At 38.6% G+C, this 22,621-nt stretch overlaps 1 protein-coding gene and 1 long non-coding RNA gene across 5 annotated transcripts in view; one reads left to right on the top strand and one right to left on the bottom strand.

Moving 5' to 3' along the window:
- The window catches only part of ATF7 (activating transcription factor 7), an 88,426-nt gene that overhangs the window by 25,521 nt on the left and 40,284 nt on the right, over window positions 1-22,621 (top strand). The window lies entirely within an intron of this gene.
- On the bottom strand, window positions 1,723-4,535 carry LOC144616907 (uncharacterized). Its single transcript, XR_013556760.1, has 2 exons — window positions 4,472-4,535; window positions 1,723-1,945 (listed from the first exon to the last, which is right to left on the bottom strand). It is a non-coding gene; the product is annotated as an uncharacterized LOC144616907 (long non-coding RNA).

Genomic DNA, 22,621 nt, shown 5'->3' with positions numbered 1-22,621 from the left:
TTTTAACCATATGCCAGTGACTTCTATTAAAACACAATGTCCTTTTTCAATGGGACTTGCAGTACAAGAAAAGCCCCTTCATCTGGAGTTAGGGAAGAGCCAAGTCTTGATCTTAATTGAGTCTTTATAACCAAATGATAAGCCCCTTTGAAAGGGTTACAGTTGCAAGTATTAGTAAACACTTAGCTAAATTTATATCTAAAAATGTAAGATGCTTATTGTTTGCCAGTATTATTTATAAAGCAGAATGCCTTTATTTTTGCCCTTTTTTTCATTTGTTTTTGTCAAAAGGGTTATATATTTTGCTCTTGGGGAAAAAAGTCTTATTCTGATTTTCTGCTTATAAATTTCTGTGCTATATTTCGCTATTGCTATTACCCTTGCTCCAGTACCTATTTCAGGGTACTTGCTCAGAACAGCAATGCATATTTTAAATAAAAATAGAACTGATTGTCTCTAAATTTTAATGTTTTAAAATCTTTGTTTGTCATAAGATAAAAAAGGTTTCACACAGAAATTGCTTATCTTAACTCTCAAGCCTAGTTTTCTTTTGTCTGTTGAGGGTCGAATCTATTTAACTATAGAGGGACTGTCCTATAAATCATAGCACATGGCCGTTACTTTCAACTAGGATACATAGAAAGCTTTTCTCTTTTAAAATCTCATCTTGAAGAAGTGACATACAAATTGTGAGGGAGGAATGCTGCTATTAATAGTTTATTGTGGATATATTTTGTTTCTTAAATCCCTCAGAAAATTATCAGGCTAAGGATAAGATTTCACGGAGGTAAACATTGTGGAGAAAAGATGGAAGCTTTGCGGTTTATCTCTTTGTAACAGCACCTTTGTGTTTTTACTTTGAAATTTCTTTGTGCAGGGAAATATACCACCTAAGACTGTGCTTTGGTAAGAATCTGGCCTATTTGCAATTGTCATGTGAAAGTACAGAGAGAAGGAGAATGAATTTTGAAATTAGCCCATTCCCAGTCTGGCACGCCATGTGCCCTGTGTGGCTGCTGATCCTGCCGGCAGATTGAAGAGCTGAACCAACTTCTGCTCTAAAGACTAAAATTGCCAGCCATCATTCCAGCTCTTAAATCTTGTTGTTCACATCGATGATGTCAGATTTTGAGCAAACATCGTTCTGTCTTTAGATCCCAGGAGGAATCTGCAATTCCCTGGGTGTAAGGAAAGAGTTCTTCCTTTTTGCCTTTGAAAAACTTGAGTAGCTCTGCAGGGAAAGTCAGCAGAATAAATCTGCAGCCTGGCCGTGTCCTTTGAGTCATTGTAGAAAGCTGAGTGCTCTGCTCGGCATTCAGCAGATTGGCTGTCAGAGTTGCAGCTCAGCTTATCAAAGACATAGTCTCTTGAAGAGCCATTTATGTTATTCCGGAGAGAATCATCCTGTGGCAAAAGGAACGCCTCCTTTCTCCTCCCAGGGGTCATATCTTCTTTTGATACTGGGCAATTATCCCTTGATTTTCCTGAAAAAAGACCTCAATTTACCATAAAGATTGGCGCGAGCACAGGTTGCAGACTTGGTTACAATGACAGCTCTGATTTCTTAGCCACAGGGAGAGGCATCAGGGTGACACTTGTAAGTATGCCAGAGGCTTAATGCTGGTGATTTTTCTGCCGAGTATCTCAGTACCCCTTATAAACTTGGTTTCTCTTCTCTTTCTCTGAGGGAGAAAACATTTGTTTTAGTTTTTTGCATACCAGTCACTAAAAGTGATGTGAGAGTTGTCTCTCTCTCTCTCCTTCACTCACTTCCTCAAGCCTCTTTCCTTGTCTTCAGTTATCATCCTGTTTATTTTGAGATCAAGCTCTGTAGTTTCATCAAGCTCCATAGTCTCATTTTTTACTTTTTGCCTTCTTCTTGTATAGCTTATCTTGGTTGTTAGTAGTCATTGTACCTGGCGGGGATTATTAAGCAGTGCCTCCTCTAATTTAAAAAAAAAAAAAATAGACTTTATTCTTTCGATCAGTTTTACATTTACATTTACAAAAAATTGGGTGGAAAGTATTGGAGTTCTCCGCTACCATATCTTGTATTAGTGTGGTACATGTGTTACAACTGATGAGCCAATGTTGATACATTAATATTAACTACAGTCCATAATCTGCATTAGAGTTTAGTCTTTGTGTTGTACATTCTGTGGGTTTTGACAAATGTATAATAATATGTACTCACCATTACAGTATCATACAGGATAGTTTAATTGGCCTAAAAAAATCCCCTGTGTTCTATGTATTCATCCCTCCCCACTCCTACCTCCAACCCTTGGTAACCACTGATCTTTTTACTGTCTCCGTAGTTTTGCCTTTTCCAGAATGCCCTGTAATTAGAATCATGCAGTCCTCTAATTCTTTAAAGTTGTGAACAGATAGGGGTGCCTGGCTGGCTCAGTCGGTGGAGTGTGTGACTCTTGATCTTGGGGTTATAAGTTCGAGACCCACATTGGGTGTAGAGATTACTTTTAAAAAAATCTTAAAAAAAATAGTTGTGGGTAGATAACCCTACAGTTAGGAATAGCTGGGGAAAGGAGGAGAGAAAATTAAACATTTGAGGTCACAGCTCCAAGGTCCCTCTAAAAGTCCCGAGAATCTCTCCAGGAAGATGAAAGTGGCAGCCTTTCTTCTCTACTGGGAGTCTCTCTGATGTTAAAAGATTTGGCTTGCCTAGTGACTGTTCTACTGGTTCTATGTGTTGAGAGCAAAAAAGGATAGGATGAACATTGAATGGGCTGTATGTATCTGGAGAGTCCCGGTGTTAGGTCTGAGCAAAGCAAGAGGAAGTAGAGCCCATGATCCCTTTTCCTTTGAGGTTGAGGACAATAAAGTCTCCTTTCCGTTGCTCCCATGGGCAGCCTTATATGTGACTAAAGAAAATCAGTGCAATTTAAAGGTAAATAAGAAAGACTCCCTGTCTAAAAGTAATCCTCTATACTTCTACATTAGTTAAAGATTCATAACGAATAAGTTATTAGAAAAGTAGATAGGGAGCTGTCATTGGCACTTTAGTATAAATCAGTTTAATCATAGATGTAGTACTGGCTACATAAGCGAGGAGAAGGTTTTATTTGGGTTAAGGGATAGTGGATGAGGACTGGCTTAGGTGGAATGGTTCTTGAGCAAAGGAGACATGGCAACTTTTTTTTTTTTTTTAAACGTTTATTTATTTTTGAGACAGAGAGAGACAGAGCATGAACGGGGGAGGGGCAGAGAGAGAGGGAGGCACAGAATCCGAAGCAGGCTCCAGGCTCTGAGCCATCAGCCCAGAGCCCGACGCGGGGCCCGAACTCACAGACCGCGAGATCGTGACCTGAGCCGAAGTCGGACACTTAACCGACTGAGCCACCCAGGCGCCCCAAGACATGGCATCTTTTGAGGATGTCAAGGATAAACAGATTTATTTCTTAGTTTTGTTTTGGGCTATTTCAGCTTCCTTCTACTGGAAGATAGTTGAGAAGTATAAATCTTAAGGACACTAATGAACACTAGAAGCAACTTAATTAAATCTCTTTGGCTAGAAAGAGAGACATTTCCTCCTTTTCCTGTTCTGGAAAATTTATATTGATAAAATATGGGGGAAGGAGAGTGACCCGATTTCTCTAGTTCTAAGATTCAAGTTTCCTATCTACTTAGAATTCCAACTTCCTGGTATTGGGTAAGATCTCTTTTCATAAAAATAGTGACTCTACACCTTCTAGGTTTGGCTCCACCTGAGAATCTTCCAGCTTTGGCCTCAGTGCTAATTTAGTTATCCTGCTTGTTGAACTGAACTGACTCTGTGGTAAAGTGAACATTAGCCTAGGGAAGGCTCTATAACGTGATGTTGGGGATTAATATCAGAGTGCAGAGCAACAGATACATGTATACATGTACATACATACACAATTTAGAGGACATGTTGTGTCTGTATGATACGGAAAATTATATTCCACCCAAGGATCATATGGGGGGAATGGGAGAGGACAAAATACAAAGAAAATTATTTAACTTTATCAATGTAATAATAATAACAGCAATAGCAGTATACAATAGCTAACTGAGCTCTTATGTACTGTGCAAAAAGTGCTTTTATAGATATTATTTAACCCTAGAGATCCCCTGAAGGAGGATATAATATCCCTATTGTACAGATGAGAAAACTAAGGCTCAGAGAGACTGAATAACTCAGGTGAGGTCACACGATGTTTTGTGTGACCAGATAGATTCCAGACTGGCACTCTTTAACTACTAGGCTAAAGTGGCTTCTTATTATTCTCCTTGTACATGTAAATATACCCATCTAGCATAGGGGAAAAAAAGAGAGAGAGAGAGTGAATAAGCAGTAATTTTTTGGCAAATGGTCCCAGTGCAATCAGTTAAGTAAGTCCTGACAACAGGTTATTACTGATCTAGGCATTTGGCTGCTATGCCAGAGAGAGCTGGATCTACAACTGTACAAAAAGATAAGAATTCTTACTCAGATGAAGAGACCTCTCTGCAGCCGCATGAGCCTTAATCTGTAATGGTTTTTTATTTGCCTGGGAATGCTGCTGAGATGTGATGAACTCTCTGTGAGGTAAACAACCACTGTTGTGTAGCAGGGACATGATTTTAAGATGAGAAAGAAAACAGATTCTTGACCAACCAGAAAGGTAGAACTAGAAAACTGGGACCTCAAAATCATAGTTTCAGCATCCTCCACTGATAGGCCCTAAAGAAGCATTGTGGTGTCATCTTTGTGAATTCTCTGTTGGCTCACTTCCTGATTCATATTCCCTTCTTCTCGATCTTAGTTTTATGTCTGTAAAGCTCCCCAGTGCACATGATGCTGTCTGGGTGTCTTGCTTTGTGTAGTGTCATGTAGTGGTGGGGCTTCGGTTATAGTGGCTGCCATACTGATTGGTGACAAGAGGAAATGTGACTAAGGTGGAACTAGGATATGGTTAGAAGTTTGTTAACGGTGCAGTGAGATGTGTATTCTGCTTGGTGATTGCCAGCTTGTTTATTCTCTGAAGTTTTTGGCATATAGCTGCATGGAGGGTCTTACCTGTTGAATAATAATAAAATTCTTCTCTACTCAGATCTTACATCCTCCTCTTTGATTTCATAGCACTTCCAGATGTCTAGTCTTTCCATTTCCATTGTGGTGTATTAACGCAGGGGATATCTCATTTTTCAATAGAAGTGAAAATCTGTGGCTAAGTAGATGTATGGAAATATTTACATGAAATGATTTGTGATAAAAATGTGTGGAAGTACACATAAAGGATTGAAAGAGGTTGGAGAGTCTCATGGTTGATATTTATAGTAAAAGAATTCTTTGTATGTTTTGTCTGAATGTCTTTTTATTTTACTGGAAAGTTGCTTAAAATATACATTTTCCTTCTTGATTCTGATAATGATTCATTGTATAACTGTGGACTGTGTGAAACTCTGTGTTCAACTGTAGAAAATATCTGACTGAAGTCTTGTCTTTTCTACCTCTGCCTAAGAAGTCAAATTCTTGGCTTCAGAGCTGAGAATGCCGTATTTATTGGGCAAGGTCACAGACTACTAAAATGATCACTCTAGGGGTCAGAGATCTCATTTGTTTATTTTGCTGGATGCCTCTGACAGGCCAGTTAGTTGTATGCATGCACTTCTGTGTGTGTTTGTGTGTGTGTGTGTCTGTCTTGTCTGTGTCCGCCTGGAGCTCCTATAAAACCATAATTGCAGAGAAAAGGTGATCCAAAGCAGCAACCTATCAGAGACTCTAAGCTTGACTCTAAGCTTGAACAGGTTATCAGACAGACAGTGGCAGGTTAATAGGATGGATGGATGAATTTTTTTTTTTAAAGGTCTGCATTTTAATACTGAGCCTCAGTTACTTTGTTTTTGTGTCTGTTCTCAAGATCACTGACTGGGAAAAAGACAAATAAATTCGTTTACCGGCATGAGTTACTTGAATCAAGTAAAAAAAGTTGTTGATGTAGTTGTAAAGATCTCGGTTGGGGTGTAGAAGGTGGAGTTTGCTCTCGAATACCAGAGTGAGCAGATAGTATTAGAGATATTTGTCACTTCAGCGAACATCATTTCTCTGTACACAGTGACAATCTGTGTGTATTAATTTTTTACACCGTATTATGTTCATGACTTCAGACATTTGCCATTTTGTTTCAGTTTGAGGTATTTCTTAGGACTAAGAAAGAGACTGTAGTCCACTTCGGCTGTATTGGGAGGGGACAGTAAAAGTAGTTACTCTAAACTTCTTAGGGGTCTGTGGGGCACCTGGGTGGCTCAGTCAGTTAAGCATCTGACTTTGCCTCAGGTCATGATCTCACAGTTCATGGGTTCAAGCCCCATGTCGGGGGCTGTGTGCTGACAGCTCAGAGCCTGGAGCCTGCTTTGGATTCTGTGTCTCCTGCTCTCTCTCCCCTTCCCCACTCATGCTCTGTGTGTGTGTGTGTGTGTGTGTGTGTGTGTGTGTGTCCCTCTCTCTCTCAAAAATAAATAAAAATCATTAAAAAATTTAAAAATAAGTAAATAAAAATTTCAGGGGTCTAGGTGTCTAAATTTGTTTTATAAGGCACTATATCAGATTCAGTTTAGCTATTTAGCTATTCCCTCTTCAGCCTTTCCTTTTCTTTCCTTCTAATTTTTACCTAGATAATGCAAAAGTGGAGACTTTATTTGAGCATTCTTTCACTTTATATGCATTTGAAACCACAGCCAGACAGCCTCCTTATGGAGGCTTGTACTTTCAGTTCTGCACATGTGACCACTCAGAGGAGAAAGCGTAATGTGCACATATGCAGCAGCTCTTGGCAGAGCAGTGGTTAAAGGTTTGAACGTATTCCTTGTTGGCTATTTTCTTAGTCCTAAGGGAGGCATTTTGCTCCTCCATAGACAGTAATCAGCTTGTCAGAGTCGAATGACTTTTTGTTTTTTCTTTATCTAGTAAAATGCAGTGGGCTAAGCCTTTCTGGGAAGCAATTTCTTCCTCCACCGCATGAACAGAAGGTCGTGGATGCTGTCTCTGAAACAAAGGGGAAGTGGTGATAGAAAAATCAGCGGCTAGGGCATAATTGGACTGGAGCTCTGTCAAAGAGACAACAGTTCTTGCTTGGAAGCTGGACTTTCTGCTATGCTGTGCTTTTCTGTTTTAACATTAGAATAATCAGCAATGAGTACTTCAGGCTTAATTTTTCAGGCTCTTTTCTGAGCCCTCTGAGAAGAAGCATGCTTCAAACTATTTATGTTTCCTTCATCGTTTTCAACTTTTTTCAGGCTTTATTTTTATTTAATTAAAAAATGGGTTTTTTTTGTTTGTTTTTTGTTTGTTTGTTTTTGTTTGTTTTTGAGAGAGAGAGTGTGTGCACATAGGAGGGGCAGAGAGAGAGAGGGAGAGAGAGAGAATCCCAAGCTGGCTCCACCCTGTCAGCTCAGAGCCCATTGTGGGGCTCAATCTCATGAACCATGAGATCATGACCTAAGCTAAAATCAAGAGTCAGACACTTAACTGACTGAGCCTCTCACGTACCCCTAAGGCTTTATTTTTTTAGAGCTGTTGTAGGTTCACAGCAAAATTGAGGGGAAGGTATAGAGATTCCCCGTATATTCCCTGCCCCCACAGCATCCTCCAGCTGAGTGGTACATTTGCTACGACTGATGAACCTACCCTGACATATCATTATCATACAGAGTCCATGGTTTACTTCAGGATTCACTCTTGGTATTGTACCTTTGATAGGTTTGGACAAAGGTATAATGACATGTATCCATTATTCTGTTATCATAAAATATTTTCACTGCCCTAAAAATCCTCTGTGCTATTCTTCCCCTGTCCCCCAGCAACCACTGATCTTTTTACTATCTTTACCATTTTGCCTTTGTCAGCAAGACATTGGTTGGAATCATGCAGTAAGTACCCTTTTCAGATTGGCGTCTTTCACCTAATATGCATTAGTGATATGCACTTAAGGTTCCTCCATGTCTTTTCTTGGCTTGATACCCCATTCATTTTTGGTGCTGGATAATATTCTGTTGTCTGGACATACCACAGTTTATTTATCCATTCACGTATTGAAAGATATCGTGGTCGCTTGCAGGTTTTGGCAACTATGAGTAAAGCTGCTGTAAACATTCATGTGTAGGTTTCTGTGTTGTCATGAGTTTTCACCTGCTTTGGATAAATACCAAAGAGCATGATTAATAGATCATATGGTTAAGAGTATGTTTACTTTTGTAAGAAACAGCCAAACTGTCATCCAAAGTGGCTATACCATTTTGCATTCCTACCAGCAATGAATGAGAGAGTTCCTACTGTTTCACACGGTAATCAGCATTCAATGTTGTTAGTGATCTGGATTTTGGCCATTTGAATAGGTAGGTAGAGGTATGTCATTGTTGTTTTAATTCGTGTTTTCCTGATGAGAAGTGATGTGAGGCATCTTTTCATATGCTTATTTGCCATCTGCATATCTTCTTTGGTGGACCATCTGTCTTTGGCCCATTTTTTAATTGGGTTGTTTTTTTTCATATTGAGTTTTCAGAGGGTTTTTTTTTTTTATGTTTTGGATATATATTTTTCTTTATCAGATGTGTCTTTTGCAAATATTTTCTCCCATTCTGTAGCTTGCGTTCTCATTCTCTTGATACTGGCTTTCACAGAGCAGAAGTTTTTAATTTTAACAAGTCCAGGTTATCAATTATTTCTTTCATGAATTGTATGCCTTTGGTATATCTAAAAAGTTTATTACCAAATCCAAGATTACCTAAATTTTCTATGTTATCTTGTAGGAGTTTTATAATTTGTTTAATGTCTATTTGTTTGTTTGTTTATTTACTTATGTTTATTTTTGAGAGATAGAGAACAGGGGAAGGACAGAGAGAAGGGGAGACAGGATCTGAAACAGGCTCTGCACTAACAGCAGAGAGCCTGATACGTGGCTCGAACTCATGATCTGTGAGATCATGACTTGAGCTGAAGTTGGACACTTCATGCACTTAGATGCACCAGGAGTTTTATAGTTTTGCCTTTTACATTTATGTCTGTGATGGAGACTGTAAGGTCTGAGTTTAGATTTTTTTTTTTTTTTTTTTTTGGTATATGAACGTCCATTTGTCTCAGCACCATTTGTTGAAGAGTATCTTTGCTCCATTGTATTGCCTTTGTTCCTTTGTTAAAGATCAGTTGACTATATATTTCCGTGGGTCTACTTCTGAGCTCTCTATCCTGTTTCGTTGGTCTTTTTGTCTGTTCTTTCACCAATACTACATTGTCTTGATTACCGTAGCTTTAGAGTATGTTTTGAAGTTGGGTAGTGTCAATCTGTCAACATTGTCCTCCTTCAATATTGTGTTGGCTAGTGTGGGTCTTTTGCCTCTCCACTTAAACTTTAGAATTAGTTTGTTGACATCCACAAAATAATTTGCTGACATTTTGATTGGGATTGCATTGAATCTATGGATCACATTGGGAAGAATTGACATCTTGACAATATTGAAAAAACAGTTGACTGTTGTATATTAACTTTGTATCCTGCAACTTTATTGAAACTACTTATTAATTTCAGGAATTTTTTGTTGTTGTTGTTGATTCTTTTGGATTTTCTACATAATGATTATGCCATCTACCAACAAAGACAGTTTTATTTCTTCCTTCCCAATCTGTATACCTTTTATTTCCTTTTCTTGTCTTATTGCATTAGCTAGGACTTCTGGGACGGTATTGAAAAGGAGTAGTGGGAGGAAACATCCTTGTCTTGTACCTAATCTTAGTGGGAAAGCTTTGAGTTTCTCAACATTAAGTATGATGTTAGCTGTAGGTTTTTTGTAGATGTTCTTTATCAAGTTGAGGAAGTTCTTCTATATTCTTAGTTTGCTGAGAGTTTTTATCATAGGTGTAGGATTTTGTCAAATGCTTTTTTTGCACCTAGTGATATGATCATGTGATTTTTCTTTAGCCTGCCAATATGATGTATTACATTAATTATTTTTTGAATGTTGAACCATCCTTGCATACCTGGGATAAATCTCACTTGATTGTGATGTATAATTCTTTTTATACATTGTTGGATTTTACTTACTTTCTTGTTGAAGATATTTGCATCCATATTCATGAGAAACATTGGTCTGTGATTTCTTGTAATGTCTTTGCCTGGTTTTGATTTTAGGGTAATGCTGTCCTCATAGAATAAGTTAGGGAGTATTCCCTCTACCTATGTCCTCTGGAGGAGATTATAGAGAATTGGTATGATTTTTTTTTTTCCTTAAATGTTTGGTAGAATTCACCATTTAACCCATTTGGGCCTGGTACTTTCTGTTTTGCAAAGTTTTAATTATTAGTTAAGTTTATTTAATAGATACAGACCTATTCAGTGTGTCTGTTTCTTCTTAATGTAAGTTTCGACAGATTGTGCCTTCTAAAAAACTGGTTCATTTCATCTAGGTTATCAAGTTTTGGGGCATAGGGTTGTACATAATATTCCTTTGCTAGCCTTTTACTGCCCATGGATAATGTTAGTAATTTGTTTTCTCTTTTTTTTTTTCCTGAATTAGCATAGCTAGAGATTTATTGATTTTACTGATCTTGCAAAGAATGAGTGTTGGTTTTATTGGTTTTATTTATGATTTCTTGTTTTTATTTTCATTGATTTCTGCTCTAATTTTTAATATTTATTTTCTCTGCTTTGGATTTAATTTGCTCTTCATTCTTTAGTTTTCTAAGTAGAAGCTTAGATTATTGATTTTGGATTGCTCTTGTTTTCTAATATATCCATTCATGTTCTAAATTTCCCTCTAAGTCCCACTTTCACGTATTCCACAAATTTCAATAAGGTGTAGTTTTAATTCCATTTAGTTCAGAATATTTTAGAATTTCTCTAGAGATTTCTCTTCTCTAACCTGTGTGTTATTTAGGGGCGCCTCACTGGTTCAGTTGGAAGAGCATGAGACTCTTGATCTCCAGGTTGTGAGTTTGATCCCCGCATTGGGTATAGAGATTACTTACATAAATAAAACTAAAAACAAAAAAGAAAAAAAAAATGTTATTTAATTCCAAATATTTGAGGACTTTTCATCTGTCTTTTTTGCTTTCCTTTTGATTTCTAGTTTAATTCCATTGTGGTCTAAGAGCAGAAATAGTACAGTTGGTGGGTTTTTGTGTGTGTGTGTGTGTTTATTTATTTATTTTGAGAGAGCGTGGGAGCACGAGTTGGGGAGGGGCAGAGAGAAAGAATCCCAAGCAGGCTCCACACTGTCAGTGCAGAGCCCAATGTGGGGCTCAATCTCACAAACCATGAGATCAGGACCTGAGCCCAAATCAAGAGTTGGACGCTGAACCAGCTGAGCCACCCAGGTGCCCCAGTTCTTTTACATTTTTTAAGGTGTGTTGTATGACCCAGAATGTGGTCTGTCTTGGTGAATGTGCCTTCCATGCGAATTTGAGAAGAATGTGTAATCTGCTATTCTTGGATGAAGTTTTCTGTAGATGTCATTTTAGTTCATTGATGGCTCTGTTGAATTCATCTGTGTCTTTACTGATTTTCTGCCTGCTGGATTTGTCCATTTCTGATAGAGCAGTGTTAAAGTCTCCAACTATAATAGTAGATTCACCTATTTCTCTTTCTCATCAGTTTTGGCCTCACATATTTTGACACTCTCTTGTTGGGCACATAGGTATTAAGGATTGCTCTGTCTTGAAGTATTGACACCTTTATTACTGTGTAAGGCCCCTCTTTATTCCTGATAATGTTCCTTGCTCTGAAGTTTTCTCTCTTTGTAATTAATGTTACAATGGTATATCTTTCTCCATCCCTTTGCTCTTTATGTGTCTTTATTTTATTTATTTATGTCTTTATGTTTAAAGTGAATTTCTTATAAACAACATGTAGTTGACTCTTGTCTTTTGATTCACTTTGACACTCTACCAAAAATTACCATATTTGTTATGGTCATAGTTCAAGAGGCCAGAAGTCTGAAATCAAGCTATGAAGAGAGTCACATTCCCTCTGGAGGCACTCAGAAGAATCCTTTCCTTGCCTCTTCCAGCTTTTGGTGGCTGCTGACATTTTTTGGCTTATGGCCACATCAATCTCTGCTTCTGTCTTCAAATTACCCTCTCTTCTTTGTGTCTCCCTTTGCCTTGCTCTTACAAGGATACTTGTGATAGCATTGAGGGCCCAGCTGCATCATCCAGGATAAGCTCTTCATATCAGAATCTTCAGTTCAGTCATCATCTAGGTTAACATTTGTGGGGACTAGCAATTAGGACACGGGCATATCTTTGGGAGCTGTTATGGGTTGAATTGTGTCCCCCAAAATTTACATGTTGAAGTCCTAACCCCAAGTTAGGACTCAGAATGTGTCCTTATCTCAGAATGTATCTCAGAATGTGACCTTATTTGGAAATAGGATTGTTGTAGATAGGATTAGTAATATGAGATCATACTAGAGTAGGTTGGGCCCCTAATTCAATATAACTGATGTCCTTATAAAAAGAGGAAACCGAACACAGATATGCACCCGGGGAAGACACCATGTAAAGATTAGAGTTATGCCACCGCAAACCAAGGGACACCAGAGATTGCTAGCAAACCACCAGAAACTAGGAGGTAAGCATGGAACAGATTCTCCCTCACATCTTCAGAAGGAACCAGCCCTGCTGACACCTTGATTTCAGACTTCTGACCTATGGAATTGTGAGACAATTAATTTTCTGTTGTTTCGGGTTAGCTTTAGCAAACTAATATATGAGCCATTATAAGCCTACCACACAGTGCTTTGAAATCTTTTGCTATAGTGACTTGTTACCAAGAAGTGAGGACTAGGAGTACCAGTCTTCATTCCTCCTTGACACCCATCAGTATGCTTAATGGCCTTTATTTATCCTTTCTTTCCTCTCTTCCCTTAACAGATGGGACTGTTGTAATGTGATAGGTCAATGTGAAGGTTAATAGGATCCCATTAGCACCTCCTGGTTTTGTCTACATTCTGTTATAATAGGATGGGAGGTTCTATATAATTGGAACAATTTGTTATCATTTTAGCCCACAATCAAAAATTGAATATGGATTTTCACAAATGTCTCTGGTGAGAGACTTGGTGCACACAGAGGATCTGTTGTAAGAATAAAATTAAGGCATTTCCCTTTGTGTATTTTGCCAGGTATTTCCAACCTTGAGTTAAGACTGGGAACAGGTTTCCAGAAACTAGCCCATGAATAATTTTCTCAGTTCAGTCAGACTCTAATTAGCTTTTGTGGCTTTAGTTTAATGAAAAATATATATATTTGAGGGGGGGGGTGTAGGAGAGGGGGAAATGGGTGATGAGCATTGAGGAGGGCGCTTGTTGGGATGAGCACTGGGTGTTGTATGTAAGCGATGAACCACGGGAATCTACCCCTAAAACCAAGAGCACACTGCACACCCTGTATGTTAGCCAATTTGACAATAAATTATATTTTAAAAAAATAAAAATTAAATACTTGGATACCTAAATACTGTTAGACACCATGCTAGATACTAGTGACAGAAAGATGTAAAAGACAAAGTATTCACTGTCTCATAGGGAAGTCAGACACGTAAAAATGTAGTTACACTGTAATATGATAAATGTAATAAAACAAGTATTTGCAAGTTCAGAGAGGGCTGGTAGACATCAGGGAAGGTTTCCTGGAGGAGATGATGTTTTAACACAGTTTTGAAAGATGGGCAAAAATTTGCCAAAAAAAAAAAAAAAATACACACACACACACACACACACACACACACACACACACACACACGTATATGTATATATATATTTTTGCCAGACAGAGAAGGTAAAGAAGAATATTAGAGAAGAGTATTCCACACATAAGAGAAGAGCAGGCACAAAAGAAGGAGACAGCATGGTACATTCAGAGAAACTGCAGGTAGCTTGGTGATGATGCAGCATGGATTGTGATAGCAGTGGGAGATGCGGCTGGAAAGGTTGGCAGGGGCAGTTTCCCCAGCACTGATGTTGCTGCCGTATTGGATCGCTATGGATAGTCGAGAAGCGTGTGGCTAAGTGTTACTGTTAGGCAGCATAGGTTCCATTCTTTTCCCCTGCCTGCCTGTGTTCTTCTAATGCAGACCTCTGTTCAGGGGCCAGCATTCCAAAAAATACCTCTTATGGCTAAAAAACACATCCAAAATATAAGGAGTTTCCCATTTGCTTGGTTTTATCTCAGGGCTTTCCAAGTCAGACACAAAGATAATCAGTCTGCTAAATGTATCAGTAAGAGGGTAAGAATTTCTGCATCAAATTAAGGTGGCAAGGCAGAATCAGTACATCTTACAAGCTTCTGGTTTATTCAAGGGACCTGCCAAACCATTTGAACCTTTGCCTATTTCTTTACTAGCCTGTAACCTCTACTGTAGTTGCTGAGGCTGTGGACAGTTAAGTTTTGATAGTTTGTTTAAAACAAAAACATAATGCTGCATTTGGGAGTTATTTTAAAGTGAGTGAGTGAGTGAGTGAAGTCTTGTAAGCTTGTCCCAATCATTGAAACACTCAGTTTTGGAGTTTTGGAGACTGAGATATCTGTATCTTTCTATCTTTTTTCCTCTCTTCCTCTTCCACCCTCGTCCTTTCCTCCCTCCCTTACCTTCTCCCTCTCTTTCTCTCTGGCTCTGTCTCTCTCCTCCAGGTTCAATTTTTTTTTTTTTTTTTTTTTTTGGCTGAACTGTTATAGTAACGAATTGTATAAGTCCTTAAAGGGGCAGAATTTTAGCTATTGTGGCTCTGTAGTGTGATTCGTACATGCTCTACTCAGCTCATTGTAAGCATTCAGAATGTCCTGTATTATCAAGAAGTGTTTATTCTTTTTCCATAATGAAATTTTCACCAGCCCAAGAGAAAAACACAGTGTCGTAGATCAGACTAACTTCGATGGTTAGGACCCACACTGTTCACACTGTATCTTGTCTTTCCCACCCATATGTAAGATCCAGGCATGACAACACTTACTGTGTGGCAAAATAGAAGATAAAAGTGTTTGATGTCTTATTCAAGGGCTCTATACCTCATAATATCCTAATAAGAATTTGGGAAGAGAGTGGAGATTGAAAAACATAAATGTGTAATGTCCAAAAGAACCTAATAGGACTGTGTGATAATCGTTTTGACTCAAAAAGCTTCCCCTGTTTTGTTAAGAACTAAACTTTAATAGTACTCCAACTAAGGAGCTACATCTGGAAGGTAGAATACTGAAAGGTCTACCATTAGGCAAGAGCTGTGGAGAAGGCAGTCAGCCAGTCAGCTATGTAACGGACACAGGACCAAGCCCTGCTGAATTACTGCTGGGATTTCTCTGCTCCTAGGCACTGGTTCCTTAAAGTTTGTGAGCATTTAATCCATCTATGTAAGTAGCCACTATCTAAAGAAAGATAATGGATCTATTGTTGTTCATTCTTTTTTTTTTTTTTTTTTTTTTAAAGGAAGAGAGAGCACGTGATTGGGGGAGAGTGGTAGAGGGGGAGGGAATCTTAAGCAGGCTCCACGCCCCAGCACAGAGCCCAACACAGAGCCTAATGCAGGGCTCAGTCCCATGACCCTGGGATCATGACCTGAGCTGAAATCAAGAGTCAGACTCAACCGATTGTGCCACCCAGCATCTTGTTCAGTCTTAAGTAGAATTCCCAAGAGTGCCCTGGTGTTTAATACAGAGTCAGCCATTTAAGTACTTGAGGGGAAAGAGCAGCCAGGAATAAGAGAAGATGTGGGTCAACCTAAAACTCCATATGTTATTGAAGAGGATCTTTAACTACCTCAGGTTTAAGAGCCTCATGACAAGGTGCTTCTCTCTTACCATTTTGTCCTTCCCTAAAGCCCAAACAGTATATTGCCAGTATTTGTAAGGAACCTTGTGGAAATAGGTGATGATGAGATGAAGTAATCTATTTGGTATGCTATGTGAAAGTGAAATGGAATTCTACATTAAGGTACAACTGATAAATATTCATGAAGATGTAGAATGAGATACTGTCTTCCATATTCCATTTCCAAGTTCCTTAAATAGAAAATGAGGAAGAATCTATCCTAAAAATCATCATGTGTTGGTTAGCAATGGTTTAAGCTGCAACTATTTCCCATAGCTTAAAACTTTGTGAACACTTGTAACTCAAGAAGTCTAGAATTAGGACTATTTGAGCAGCTAAGCCTCCCTGCCCCACCATTTTTAGCATATACCTTTTAGTCTCAAGTTTGTTGCCTCACAGCCACAGGATGAGCAAAAAAAGAAAAGAAGCAGCACCAGGAACTTTCCTCTTTTAGTTTCCTTTTTATAAGGAAACAACAGCTTTCCCAGAAGTGCAGTCTTCTATCTCAATCCCCTGTGGATTTCTGTGGCCTAAGCTGTGTGACCGCTTTAATCTTAGCTGTATGGGAGGCTGAGGAAGGGAGTATCTGGCTTTTCAGCCTTTATAGTGGGAGGCAAGCAAGGGAGAAGGGTGTGGAATGGAGACTGGGTTAAAAAACCAATTGTGTCTTCCTCAAACCTCTTACCTCTTCCCTGTCTCTCCTCCACTACGACGACAATCCAGTGTGCAAGGCAATAATTGACAACAGTCTCTTCAGGACCAGAGAGGCCTGATAAGCCATACACATTTCCAGTTTTAAAGTCATTGGACCCAGAATTTAGTTTATGGCCTTACTGGAAAAAAGTCACAAGGGAATATTACACTAAAAAAGAGAGATTCTGAGAAGGTGGCAGAGTAGGAAGCACCAGGAATCTGTCTCCCCTCCTAGACAACAGTTGTACTGGCAGAATCTGTCTGATGTAACTATTTGAGAATTCTAGAGTCTATAAAAGGCTTGCAATTTACAGGGGGAAAGGATTAGAAGGTAAATTATGATTAATTTTAGTCAGTTTCAGCTCAGCACAGTAGTAGCTACTCTCCCCCACCCCCAGCCAGGAGTGAGGCAGCTGTGTATGTGTTTTTGGAGCAGCTTTGCCACAGCATATGGGAGCTAAGATGGCCAGAAAGGACCCTGTCCTCCAAATATCAGATCTGTGCTCTGATCAGATCACAGATCTGATCACAGAGGTGTGGACAGAGAGGTAGGTAGCCATTTTTGTTGTACCTCACCTCATTGTTTCAAGCCCCTCCCCATCTGGCTGAAGTGATTTCAGGGAATTTTAAAAGGTTGGCACCTCCCCCACTTTATTCTTCACTTTTCCCCTATTTGGGAGCCAGACATTAAAGACTAGCACCCTGGGGTGCCTGGGTGGCTCAGTCGGTTAAGCGGCCTACTTCAGCTCAGGTCATGATCTCACGGTCCGTGAATTCGAGCCCCACGTCGGGCTCTGTGCTGACAGCTCAGAGCCTGGAGCCTGTTTCGGATTCTGTGTCTCCCTCTCTCTGACCCTCCCCCATTCATGCTCTGTCTTTCTCTGTCTCAAAAATAAATAAACATTAAAAATAAATAAATAAATAAATAAATAAATAAATAAATATAAATAAAGACTAGCACCCTTAGAAAACAACTGCATATATAAGAAAATTAGAAAGTGACTGTGTGTGTGCGCAGGGAAAGGCTCAGAAAAGTTGTAAGAAGATACCAAGCTTATACCTCAGACTGATCCTCAGCACAGAAATACCCTACAACAACCAAAATCACAAAAATAATAACAAAAATCAACAAGACTTGAGGAAGGGGAAGAATCTGATTTCCAGAGTTACTACTTTATTAAATAGATTCAAATGCCCAGTGTTCGGGACACCTGGCTGGCTCAGTCAGTGCAGCATGCAGCTTTTGATCTCAGGGTTGTAAGTGTGAGCCCCACGTTGGGTGTAGAGATTACTTAAAAATAAAATCTTAAAAAGCCCAGTGTTCAACAACAACAACAAAAAATCACAAGGCATACAAAGAAACAGCAAAATGTGGTGTATTCAAAGGAAAAAAAAAAAGAACAGAAACTCCCTGAGAAAGACCTGATGGCAGATCCACTAGACAAAGACTTTAAAACAACTGTTTTAAAGATGTACAGAGAACTAAAGGAAGATGTGACAGAAGTTAAGAGTGTGTGAACTGTATGGAAATACCGATAAAGGTAGAGAAAACTTCAAAAGAAACCAAAAAGAAATTCTGAAACTGAAAAGTACAGTAACTGAAATGAAAAATTTACTAGAGGGATTTGAAGGTAGATATGAGCAGGCAGAAGAAAGAATCTACAAACTTGAATATAGGAGAATGGAAATTATCAAGTGTGAGGAACAGAAAGTAAGAAGATTGAAGAAAAGCAAACAGAGCCTAGAGGACCTGTGTGATAAACAAGTGGACCAGCATACACATTGTGGTAGTCCTGGAAGGAGAGAGAGAGACAGGAGCAGGAAGAATCTTTGAGGAAATCATGGCTGACACTTTCCAAATTTGATGAAAGACGTGACTTGTAAACATCCAAAAAGCTCAACAAACTGCAGGTAAGATGAACTTAAAGAGGTCCAGACCAAGACACATTTTAAGCAAACTGTGAAAATACAAAGACAGAATCTTGAAAGCAGCAAAAAGGAAGTGAATCATCACATACCAAGGATCCTCAATTATCAGATTTCTGATCAGAAACCTTGGCGGTCAGAAGACAACAGGCTGATACATGCAGTGCTAAAAGAAAACCAGCTACCCATCAAAAATCCTGTATCCAACCAGACTGCCCTTCAGAAGTGAGGAGGGGTGTGCCTGGCAGGCTCTGCCAGTGGAGTGCATGACTCTTGATCTCAGGGTTGTGAGTTTGAGCCCCACATTGGGTATGGAGATTACTTAAAGATAAAATCTTTAAAAACAAAAAACAAGAGTGGGGGAGAAATTATGACATTCCCAGATAAACGAAAGCTGAATGAGTTCATTTCATGACCACTAGACCTACTGTACAAGAAATTCTTAAGGGAGTCCTGCAAGATGAAATGAAAGGATTCTAGTCAGTAATCCAGATTACAAAAAAAAATCATTTACAGGAGCATCAAAAAGAATAAAATACTTAGGAATTAACTTAACCAAGGAGGTGAAAGACTTGTACAATGAAAACTGCAAAACAGTGCTGAAGGAATTTAAAGAAGACATAAATAAATGGAAACACATCCCATGGATTGGAAGCCTTAATATTGTTAAAATGTCAGTATTACCCAAAGCAGTAAGATTCAATGCAATACCTATGAAAATCCAATGACATCTTTTATTAATAGAAAACCCATCCTAAAATTCATATGTAATCATAAGGGACCCTGAATAGCCCTCTCTCTCCTCTCTCTCCTCTCTCTCCTCTCTCAGTAATAAATAAAAACACTTAAACAATTTTTTTAAAAAATTGTGCATTAAAAGACACTGTTGAGGGGCACCTGGGTGGCTCAGTCGGTTAAGTGTCCTACTCCTAATTTTGGTTTGGGTCATGATCTCATGGTTTGTGAGTTCAAACCCCACATCGGGCTCCACACTAATGGCACAGAATCTGCTTGGGATTCCCTCTTTCTCTGCCCCTTCCCCACTCATATTCATTCATTCTCACACTCTCTGTCTCTCACTCTCTCAAAAATAAATCAACGTAAAAAGCAATAATAATAATAAAAAAATAAAAGACACTATCAGGGGTGCCTGGCTGGCTCAGTTGGTAGAGCATGTGACTCTTAATCATGGAGTCATGAGTTTGAGCCCCATGTTGGGTATGAAGCATACTTAAAAAGAATTTTAGAAAATAAAAATTAAAAGAAAAAGACACTGTTGAAGGTAGGTTGGGGAAATGGGTTAAATAGGTGATGGGGATTAAGGAGGGCACTTGTGATGAGCACATGGTATTGTAGGGAAGTGTTGAATCACTATTGTACACCTGAAACTAATATTACGTCGTATGTTAACTAACTTGAATTTCAGTAAGAACTTTAAAAAATGCATAAATTACATACAAATAAAAAATAAATAAAATGTATCTTCAAAAAAGACACTGTCCACAGTGTAAAAATACAACCCACACAATAGGAGAAAATACTTGCAAATCATGTATCTGATAAGAGGTTAATATCCAGAATACACAGAGAATTTCTAAAACAAAACAATGACTTGATTGAATAATGGGCAAAGGACTTGAATAGACATTTTTCCTAAAAAGATATACAGATGGCTAATGAGCACATGAAAAGATGCTAAACATTACTAATCATTAGGAAAATGCAAACCAAAAGTACGGTGAAATACTACTTCACACCCATTAGGATGTCTACTTAAAACAAAAGCAAAAACAAAAAAATAAGTGTTGATGAGGATGTGGAAAAATTGGAACCCTTATGCACTACTGATGGGAATATAAAATGGCATAGCCAGGGGTGCCCGGGTGGCTCAGTCAGTTAAGCGTCCGACTTTGTGATCTCATGGCTCGTGGGTTTGAACCCCACGTCAGGCTCTGTGCTGACAGCTCAGAGCCTGGAGCCTGCTTTGCATTCTGTGTCTCCCTCTCTCTCTGCCCCTCCCCTGCTTGTGCTCTGTCTCTCTCTGTCTCTCAAAAATAAACAAATGTAAAAAAAAAAAATTTTTTTTTTTTTAAATGGTGTAGCCAATGTAGAAAACAGTATGGTGACTACTCAGAAAATTAAAAATAGAATTACCATATGATCCAGGAATTCTACTTCTGGGTATGTCCCCAAAAGAATTGAAAGCAGGGTCTTGAAGAGATATTTGTACACCCATATTTGTAGCAGCATTGTTCACAACAGCTAAAATGTGGAAGCAACCCAAGTACCCATCCTTGATTGATGAATAGATAAACAAAATGTGGTATATACATAAATGGGATATTATTCAACCTTAGAAAGGAAGGAAATTCTGCAGTATGCTACAACATGGATGAACCTGGAAGACATGCTAAGTGAAATAAGTCCCAAAAGACAAATACTCCACTTATACAGTCAGAGTCATAAAGACAGAAAGTATCATGGTGGTTAACAGGGGTGGGGGGAAGAGGCAATGGGAAGTTATTGTTGAGTAAGTTTAGAGTTTTGGTTTTACAAGATGAAAAGAGTTATAGGGATGGATGGTAGTGATGGTCACACAACAGTGTAAATGTAATATGACTAACTATACACTTACAGATGGTTATGATGGTAACTTTCATGTGTATTTTATAAATAAAAATTTTAAATTTAAAAAATTAAAAGAGAGAAGAAAGACATTTGTGCTTACTAGTTTACTGTGATACTAAGGAATCCCATGGAAAAAGAAGTTGAGAGGATTAGAACATTGGCTAAATCTATTGAAACCTGAAGTAAGATTATATTTCTCAACCACATTGAGCAACAAGCAGAATTTAAAAATAAAATACCTAACCTTTCCCAACTTAAACTGATACATTATATTTACTACCCTCTGTCCTACACTGTTCAGTCCCTGTTGGAGACGGCCTATATGACCTTGAGAGCTCAGTTTCTATTTTGCTGTGATATATTGGGTACCTGCAACTTACTTGACACAAGACATCACCTATGGGGTCATGGTATTTCACATTGTCATAAACGAAAGGAAGGAACAAGGAACCAAAATTAAAGTGAGTGATCAGGCTGAGTGTTTAAAAAATCTACTACTTACGGATGCCTGGGTGGGTTAGTCAGTTAAGTGTCTGACTCTTGGTTTCATCTCAGGTGGTGATCTCACAGTTCGTGGATTTCAGCCCCTCATCAGGCTCTATGCTGACAGCACGGAGCCTGCTTGGGATTCTCTTTCTCCCTCTCTCTCTCTCTGTCCTTCCCCTCCTTGCGCACACACACACACTCTCAAAATAAATAAATAACTTAAAAAAAAAAAAGAATTAAAAAAAAAAAAACTTCTGCTACTTAGAGGAATAGTTGTATTATCATTAATTCAAATAATGTAGAATAAGCATTGATATTAATCCCAGATCTTAACAATGAAGATCCAGCAATTCAATGTCAATTGTGGTTTTAATATTCTTCCCCCTCCCAAGTGATTACTAGATTGTAATATTCCTTTTCTTCTTGTCAGATACTCCACACTTTATAAAAGGAGAAATCCAGATTTCAACAGTGCTTGACTCCTGGGGGATACTGATATTGTTCCCTATAAAATTCAAGTAATTGGGATCCTAAAACAAACAAACAAACAAAACTGCCTAAAAGGTTGTGGTTAAAATTACTACTAGTGGTTTGGGGAGTGAAGAAAGAAAAGGATGCTGTTTCTGAATTGACATTTTTTGCATAGAGCATTTTAGTTGGTAGTAAAATGAAGTTCAGCAATGGACTGTGTTACTTAAAGAAAGTGAATTGACCCATAAGGCATGGTACCAGGGTCCTTTCATACAACAGCAGTATAATTCAAGCATGCTGAAATTACCATAGATGCCTTTCTGTAATAAAGGGAATTTGGTGTCTAACAAAATAGTGGAGAGGATACATGAATTTTTACTTATTTGAGCAGTGACATATACTTTGGAAATGGAGATGGAAAGGCATCAGAACATTCTGAAAGTGTTTCCCTGTTAAAGTCTTAGGACCCAAAGGTAATAAAGTTTTTGAACAATTATTCTCATACCACTCAGGTCATGACCTCACGGTTCATGAGTTTGAGCTCCGTATCAGTCTCTGTGCTGACAGCTCAGGGCCTGGAGCCTGCTTCGAATTCTGTC

This window comes from Panthera onca, chromosome B4 (genome assembly GCF_046562875.1).
Source record: "Panthera onca isolate mPanOnc1 chromosome B4, mPanOnc1 haplotype 2, whole genome shotgun sequence".
Lineage (NCBI taxonomy): Eukaryota > Metazoa > Chordata > Mammalia > Carnivora > Felidae > Panthera > Panthera onca.
Note: the sequence above shows the minus strand (reverse complement) of the source record. Positions and strands in the feature narration are given on the sequence as shown.